The sequence below is a fragment of the Entelurus aequoreus genome, linkage group LG06, assembly GCF_033978785.1.
Source record: "Entelurus aequoreus isolate RoL-2023_Sb linkage group LG06, RoL_Eaeq_v1.1, whole genome shotgun sequence".
Taxonomy (NCBI): Eukaryota; Metazoa; Chordata; class Actinopteri; order Syngnathiformes; family Syngnathidae; genus Entelurus; species Entelurus aequoreus.
Genome location: NC_084736.1, coordinates 81827669 through 81837106, shown reverse-complemented (window position 1 = coordinate 81837106; position 9438 = coordinate 81827669). Strand labels below are relative to the sequence as shown.

Below are 9438 nucleotides of genomic sequence, written 5' to 3'. Positions count from 1 at the left end.
GACGTCACGCTACTTCCGCTACAGGCAAGGCTTTTTTTTTTATCAGCGACCAAAAGTTGCGAACTTTATCGTCGATGTTCTCTACTAAATCCTTTCTGATAAAAAAAAGCCTTGCCTGTACCGGAAGTAGCGTGACGTCACAGGAGCTAGTATTCCTCACAATTCCCCGTTGTTTACAATGGAGCGAGAGAGATTCGGACCGAGAAAGTGATGATTACCCCATTAATTTGAGCGAGGATGAAAGATTCGTAGATGAGGAACGTTACAGTGAATGACTTGAGAGGCAGCGATGGACGTATCTTTTTTCGCTCTGACCGTAACTTAGGTACAAGCTGGCTCATTGGATTCCACACTCTCCTTTTTCTATTGTAGATCACAGATTTGTATTTTAAACCACCTGGGATACTATATCCTCTTGAAAATGAGAGTCGAGAACGCGAAATGGACATTCAGTGCCTTTTATCTCCACGACAATACATCGGCGAAATGCTTTAGCTACGAGCTAACGTGATAGCATCTTGCTTTAACTGCATATAGAAACAAAAGAAATAAACCCCTGACGGGAAGTATAGATAGAAAATCAACAATACTATTAAACCGTGGACATGTAAATACACGGTTAATGCTTTCCAGGCTGGCGAAGGTTAACAATGCTGTGCTAACGACGCCATTGAAGCTAACTTAGCAACCAGACTGCACAGAGCTATGCTAAAAACATTAGCTCTCCACCTACGCCAGCCAGCCCTCATTTGCTCATCAACACCCGTGCTCACCTGCGTTCCAGCGATCGGCAGAAGGACGAAGGACTTCACCCGATGCGTTTGGCGGCCCGGAGACGTAGGAAGTCAAGGTGAAGTCGGCGGCTAGCGCGGCTAGCGCTCCAACAAAGTCCTCCTGGTTGTGTTGCTGTAGTCCGCTGCTAATACACCGATCCCACCTACAACTGTCTTCTTTGCAGCCTTCATTGTTCATTAAAAAAATTGCAAAAGATGTCCAGAATACTGTGGAATTATGAAATAAAAACAGAGATTTTTGTATAGGATTCTACGGGGTACCATAACTTCCGTTACTCGGACTTCGTCACGCGCATACGTCATCATACCGCGATGTTTCAGCCGGATATTTCCCGGGAATTTTAAAATGTCACTTTATAAGTTAACCCGGCCGTATTGGCATGTGTTGCAATGTTAAGATTTCATCATTGATGTATAAACTATCAGACTGCGTGGTCGCTAGTAGTGGCTTTCAGTAGGCCTTTAATAAAGACAAACAAACAAAAAACGATCACGTGTTCAGGCATCGATTGCTCTGGTCTTGTCCTGTGCTCATTTTCAGCAGCTGCTCTCTCTCTCTCTTTTTCTCTCTCTCTCTCCCCCTCACACACACACACACACACACACACTCACCCACAGGCTCAGATCTTGGTCCAGTCAGTCTCTGTCGCGCATGGTGATCAGGTCGGACCTGTGGTCTTGATCCAAGGATCGTGGACCTCGTGCGGATACCGAATCAAGACACACACAAAAAAAACAAAGAAAAAAAGAAAAGACAAGAAGGAAAGAGCATCGTCTCGGCTCTTGGATGTACATTACGTCATATTTTAGCCCGACTTGGAGGGAGTCTACAGCGGACGGTCTGTCATCGGCGCGTCCCATAAAGAGGTCCTGAGGCTGGACAAAGATCCGCCGTGTGTTCTCCTGACCAGCCAGCAGAACTTTAGCAAACTCTTTCATCTCGACGAAAGACGGAGGGGATTTTTTTTTTTTTTTTTTTTTTTTTTTTTTGTGTGTGGAGGAGATTTCTTTCCTTTTCGCGCCGCGGCGTCCGGCTTTCGAACACTCCCGTTATATTTGTCCTAAACTGGATTAAAACCTCGTTATTGTTGTTCGCGTTTCCCGCAGTCTTGAGTGCTTTTTGGATATCCTCCATTGCAGCTCTCAGCGCCCCGGACCCCCGGTAAGGTTTCATGCTATTTTCCATCCTATAAAAAAAAGCAAAATGTCCGACATTGTTGGAGTCTAAAATAGCTTGCCCGGCTTTTATGTCGAGATTGCTCCCGAAAATATGACATGTTTTTTTTTTCGTTTTTTTTATCGTCGTCGTCGTAGTGTTTTAGTAAAATACGCAAAATAATACATTTCTAATTTTAAATTATGTTTTTTTGTTTTTTTTCAAAGATAGAAAGCTTTTCATACTTAACGTGGTCCGGAAGGCGGATATACATATATGGTCATGACACCGTTGACGTTGAACGTCATCTCTATAACGTGTTGTTTGTTATAATTTCATTTCATTTTTTTATTTATCTCCTTCATTGATGTGCATCTTTGATCGATAGACAATTAAACCTCAGAAACTAAACACACATTTACACACCAATGCCTGAAAAGGAGCAGGATGAAGAAAAATCTGTATATTTTCCTGCCCCCCTTCAACATAATACATAGTCTTATTCAATGGATATCATACAAACCAAACAAATATATCCAAATATAATGAAAACAAACAAAAAAACACAACAAGTGCAAATCTTCACGAAGTACAAACCGAACAAAAAAAGTAATATACACCTCACGGGATGATACAAAATCAGACAAAAAAACAAGGAAATTAATAAATATCAAGCAAAATGTAAACACTTATGGCTGTCCATATGATCTTATTGTATTTTTTTTTAAATTGGAATATATTTTTACCGTCTTTTATCTCATTGTAAAGAGAATTCCATAGTCTAACCCCCACCACTGATATGCACATTTGTTTTAAAGTTGTCCTTGAATACTGATGTTGGAAAATTACCTTTTCTTCTACGCTCTTCATTCTCAGAAGTGATGACAAACATTTATTGTAAATTTGCTGGTAATGTTTTACTTTTCGCCTTAAACGTGACACATAATGTCTGTAACTTTACTAGCTCCTGTAGTTTCAATAAACCAGAATTAATAAATAATATGTTAGGGTGTTCTAAGTAGTCTACTTTATAAATAATCCTTATCGCTCTTTTCTGTAGTTGATACAATGCCTTTGTGTTACTCTTATATGTGTTCCCCCACACTTCCACACAGTAGCTGATATACGGCAATATAAGTGCACAATACAATATACGCAATGCCCTGTAATCTAACACATATTTGACCTTGTTTAATATAAAAATACTCTTAGACGTCTTTTTCCGTACATGTGCAATATGAGATTTCCATGTCAGACCGTCATCCAGTATCACTCCTAAAAATCTAAGTTCAGAAACCCTTTCAATATCAATTCCATCTATTGACAGTTTGATCGTTTCCTCCCTTTTCCTTTTACAAAAAATCATAAACTTAGTTTTTTTCACATTCAATTCATTTCACAATCCAATTCAAACGTTATAATTATATTGTCATTTACTTTTTGACACCTATTTAATTGGATCTAATAATTTGACTGCATATTACATTTGTATTCCTTTACGTGAGCTATCAACAACAATATATTATTTTATGTCCCTGATGACACCTGAATACAGGAAATAAACAAACTTTTTAATGACAAAATATAAACCCACATGGAATTATCAGTAATATTATATGGAGCCTAGATAGGATTAAATAAACTATGTGCCGTCTATGTTGAATTATGCAAATAATGTTGTCACATTGTGTAGAACTGTGGGGGAATAATTACAAAAGTACACTTTACTTGCTAATCGTGTTACAAAAAAGGGCAGTTATAATAATACATAACGTCGGCCATAGAGAACATTCCACCCCTTTATTTACTAAATCCAAAATATTGAAATTCAATGATTTGGTGCAAAAATTATGCACAAAACAAACTATAACCTGCTACACAAGAATGTACAACATTTTTTCTTAACAAAAGAGGTGAAATATAACCTTAGAGGAAAATCTAACTTAAACCATGTGTTTGCATGTGCAACACTTAAGAATTTTAGCATATCAGTAGTATGTGGAATTAAAATATGGACTAGATTATGCAAATAAGTCATACATTCTTATATGATCCAGTTTAAGAGGCTGTTCAAATTACACGTGTTTATAAAACAAGGAGGAGGAATTGTGATAAACGTCTTGAACTTGTTGGAAAATAAGATATTGTTAATCTCATTGCTGACTTAATTATTAAAAGAACTGTTGTATTTAGAGTTCATTCATGTAAATTGTGTTACAAAATGAGAAGAAGAAGTGAACATACTGTATGTGTGAGTGATTGCCATGAAGTGGAAATGGGGTAATAGGATTGAATAAACTTTGCTTCTTCCTACTCCTTTTCGGACATGTTGTGAAGAAAATTAAAAATATGTAAAATATACGTGATGTATGATAATGTAACTGTATACGTGTAATCAAATAAGCCAATAATAAAGAAGCCATACCATACATTCTGCGTAAAAACAAAAATCAACCATGTCGTTGCTTTCTGACATTACAGGTATTTGTTTTCTCTGTAGATGTAATCACAACTGTCTTTTTATATTATTTTATTTGCCACAATTTGAATAGTCGTTGCGTTTCTCCTTTTTTGTTTCTAAGAGTATTTGGCTTGAAGGTCAGGCTGGATCACATGTTAGTTTGACAATTTGTTCAAATTCTCCAACACACAATTGTGTCATTCTGTGCTTACGAAGAAATAACATTCTCATGTGTGAGGCTTAAACTCACATCCTGATTGAAGGTTTATTGTTTTGTCCTACTTTGTTCTCTCTTAGGGTATTGTGGTATTTCCACTGGGAGCAAGACATGCTGTTTTAATGGCGACACTATACTTAGCTGGCGTGTGCTATATCTTCTCCGTATTCCTGTAGTATTTGGTTCATATGTGAAACAGGCACAGACACAATTATTTTTAAAAGTATATCTAAACAGTTGTTAAATCTTATGCCGTGTGGGATATAAGTATTCTTTAGATGTTATCCTAGAAACAGCACAATGGTACATTCATGATGATAAGATTAATTTGAAATAAAGCCTTTCATTGAAAAGCAACTAAAGTTTCATGTTTTCAGAATATGTCACGTTTTTTATTTGCGAAGTAGAATTATTTATAAAGGAACAAGAGCATTATTAAGGCCATTCCCTGAAACATGGTTGCATTAAAGTGGGTCATTTAATGCTATTTTGAAAGGATTTTCTGATCAATTATTGGCAGATGATAGTCATTATTTTCCTCCGTGCACAGTGACCATTTAAGCATCACCCCGTCTATGTTGAAACTAGCATTTTAATTTCTCAGCACTGGAAAAGACGCTGATGAGGTTTGTAATGAGGGCTCCACAGTTCTTTGTCTGTTTGTATTCCCTGTTAGTTCTGCATGTTTTAAGTGTGTAAAACAAATGACATTGCCATCACCAATCGGGCATTAACCCGATATCCAAACTTGCTTATTAAAATATGTACGGTACATTCGCTCCCCCAGCACCTATCTGTAATCTACCGCAGATGGGCTCTTGAATTAGCTTGCAAAAACCTCTCTTATTCGTGTCTTCAAAAACCCATTTATCTCGAGCGGAAAGCTGATAAAAAAAAAAAAAACAGGCCCGCTTGGCAAATGTGATAAGAGAGTGAAAAATCCTCCAGCTATTTGTAAGGAAAGAGTTGGGGCACATCACAGCTGGGGAAGACATGGCAAACCCAGCATCATGAGGCTAATGCCTTGTGCCACCTAAAACCTGGTTTTCAGACAGAGGGGGGAAAAAAACAGATTTATTCAGTTTGTGTGACTTCAAAAACCAAGAATGAATGGGAGAGAGGTTCAAGAAAATAGACAATATAGAAATAAGGAAAACTATCCCTGTAAAAATGTCTACATGCTTAGGGTTAGAACTGTGCTTAGGTTGGAACATGCTGTGGATCCCAACATTAACTTGTTTAAAATGTATAGCTTATCCAAATTGGCTTATACTTTGAGACTTAAGCTGCCCTGTGAGACAGGCTGCACGAATTATGGAAGGGGGGAGCGCATTTGGACTTCCAAAAACAACGGTACTAACATTCTGTAAGACTCTTCTGGCTAGCAGTTCTCTAACATTTTTTTTTAATTGATTGATTGAGACTTTTATTAGTAGGTTGCACAGTGAAGTACATATTCCGTACAATTGACCACTAAATGGTAACACCCGAATAAGTTTTTAAACTTGTTTAAGTCGGCGTCCACTTAAATTGATTCATGATACAGATATATACTATCATATATACTATCATCATAATACAGTCATCACACAAGATAATCACATTGAATTATTTACATTATTTACAATCAGGGGTGTGGAAGGGGGGGGGGGTAGGATATGGACAGCAAGTAGTGGACATAGAGAGAGAGAGATCAGAAGGCATAAGAAAAAGTATCTGCATTTGATTGTTTACATTTGATTATTAGCATTTGATTATTAGCAATCCGGGGAGGGTGTTAGTTAAGGGTTGTAGCTGCCTGGAGGTGAACTTTTATTGCGGTTTTGAAGGAGGATAGAGATGCCCTTTCTTTTATACCTGTTGGGAGCGCATTCCACATTGATGTGGCATAGAAGGAGAATGAGTTAAGACCTTTGTTAGATCGGAATCTGGGTTTAACGTGGTTAGTGGAGCTCCCCCTGGTGTTGTGGTTATGGCGGTCATTTACGTTAAGGAAGTAGTTTGACATGTACTTCGGTATCAGGGAGGTGTAGTGGATTTTATAGACTAGGCTCAGTGCAAGTTGTTTAACCCTGTCGTCCCCCTTGAGCCAGCCCACTTTAGAGAAGTGGGTAGGAGTGAGGTGGGATCTGGGGTGGAGGTCTAGAAGTAACCTGACTAGCTTGTTCTGAGATATTTGGAGTTTATATCATGTCTCATACTTGCTTAGCCCCTTCTGATTTCCCCATTTTCACCCGTAACCTAACGCACTTTACATCCACTTGGTGCAAAAACTAGAGCGACAAAACCATTAATTCTATATGTTGTAATGTATACGGCTTTTTACACAATCCTCAGACACGGAAGCGACTCATTCTGTTATTCTGAGACTTTTATGAGCCTCGAGAGACGTGGATTTTTCAGGGGACATGTCATTACTCCTGTAACAGATGACACCAAACAAGTGATGTGATACTTCAAGGACACTCCCAAAGCTCCACCACTTTGTGGTCCACAGCGGGAGATGGAGAATTTATGCTCGTCCCCGTGGCACTTGGATCTACATCGCAGTCCTGGCAGGGGACTTGCCATAAAACACTCCCCCTACGCCCAAAAGCAGAGGAGGTAGCATTTGGAAGGTTCTCTTTTAATGCACACAGCAGAGACAGCTCTGTTTTTAACATTTAAGGTTATAAATAACGCAGAGAAATGCAACTGTTGAGGGAAGAGGAGGTGTTGGCAAAACAAAATACATTTTCCCTCACTTTTTCATTGCATGACGGTTACTTCAAACCTGGGTGTGTGATGAATGGCACTGGACAGTAGTGGATTTATGTGGTGGTCCAAATGGATGTGACCTACTATATTTCCTGCGGTTTTCCAGCTCCAAACTGCCTGACAATGGGCCCTACTGTCACAATGAGCCACAGCTTTTTATCTCTCATCTTTTGCCACAAAGTGTTGTTTCCTAAACATATCTGCTCCCCTGGATACCTGAGGCTCTTGTTTTTGTCTTAATTTTCTCTCAGCTCAAAATGTCAACAATCCACGGTCTATTACCGTATTTTTCGGAGTATAAGTCGCTGCGGAGTATAAGTCGCACCGGCCGAAAATACATAATAAAGAAGGAAAAAAACATGCATAGGTCGCATTTTTGGGGGAAATTTATTTGATAAAAGCTAACACCAAGAATAGACATTTGAAAGGCAATTTAAAATAAATAAAGAATAGTGAACAACAGGCTGAATAAGTGTACGTTATATGAGGCATAAATAACCAACTGAGAACGTGCCTGGTATGTTAACGTAACATATTATGGTAAGAGTCATTCAAATAACTATAACATATAGAACATGCTATACGTTTACCAAACAATCTGTCACTCCTAATCGCTAAATCCCATGGAATCTTATACGTCTAGTCTCTTACGTGAATGAGATCAATAATATTATTTGATATTTTACGCAAATGTGTTAATAATTTCACACATAAGTCGCTCCACCTGCTGCCCTCTGGGAAGCGCTACAGGTGCATTAAAACCAGGACGAACAGGCTAAAAAACAGCTTCTTCCCCAGGGCCATAACCACCCTGAACAGACTTCCCCATTGACCCTCAAAACTGCCTTCTCTTCGGTGCAATAACCCATTCCACCAACCACCCTGTTTCATGTAGATATTCATGTACATATTCATTTCACCCTCTGTATAGAGTGTACACTTGTTTTATCGCACTGTATGGAATGGCCTCAATCTCGTTACCCTGAGTAATGACAATAAAGTTGATTCTGATTCTGATTCTGATTCTCCTAAGTAAGTAAGTAAACTATGAAAAAAACTGCGACTTATAGTCCGAAAAATACGGTAAATACCTCCAGGTGCAGTCGATGGGTAATGTGTGTTTCATGCTCTTGGCTTAGCACAGTGGTTCTTAACCTTGTTGGCGGTACCAAACCCCACCAGTTTCATATGCGCATTCACCGAACCCTTCTTTAGTGAAAAATAAAATGTTTTTTTTAATGGTGCACAAAATGAACGTTGCATGAACATCACCTTGTTCAAAGAACAAAACCAACACAGTGCATGAACTCAAAACAAATTACACACATTACCATGAATTGATTAACGTGGACCCCGACTTAAACAAGTTGAAAAACGTATTCGGGTGTTACCATTTAGTGGTCAATTGTACGGAATATGTACTGTACAGTGTAAACTGTACTGTTTCATATAATGTATTCTCTTCCTTTGCAATCTGCTAGTAAAAGTTTCAATCGATCAATCAAACAACCTGCAAATCAGATGAAAAATTAGAGAGAACATTGTTGGAGGGTATCCCTAATACGCTGATAGGGAGAAGTTTTTATTTACACGTTAAGTCGGATGTGTCTTTACCTCCGTGGCGGAGGCTCCGCCGAACCCCTAGGGTTCGATCGAACCCAGGTTAAGAACCACTGGCTTAGCATGATGAGCTCTTTGCATTGGCTACTTTAAAGCACAAAGAAAGTGTAGCAAGTCAAATCACCGGGCAACTTTACAATCATTTGACTTATTTTGCTCAATGTTTCCTTCACCAAAAATGCCTCTTCACTTCAAATAGCTGATGAATCCCCAGCAACTATTTTAATCCACTAGCTGTTCTGCTACTGACAAGCAGTTTGAAGTGCCCATTGTCATCTAACGGAAGGCTATGTCTACACTAAGCCGGATAACCCCGTAAACAAATAATTATTTAGCCTAAACCCCGTTTCAGCCACACTAAACCAGCGTTTAAGGTTCCCCTACTCGGGCAATTTTTTACACGGGTAAGTGCGCCGTGTATTTCTTGAATCTC

The 9438-nt window shown here is 38.7% G+C and overlaps 1 protein-coding gene across 4 annotated transcripts in view; it reads left to right on the top strand.

Annotated features, from left to right (window-relative positions):
* The first annotated feature begins 1870 nt into the window (after positions 1 to 1870).
* fbrsl1 (fibrosin-like 1) overlaps positions 1871 to 9438 on the top strand; it is a 178000-nt gene continuing 170432 nt past the window's right edge. For all 4 annotated transcript variants that reach the window (XM_062051651.1, XM_062051650.1, XM_062051648.1 and 1 more), the window contains exon 1: positions 1871 to 1956. The gene's annotated coding sequence lies outside the window, so the exon portion shown is untranslated. The remainder of the gene's footprint in view (positions 1957 to 9438) is intronic.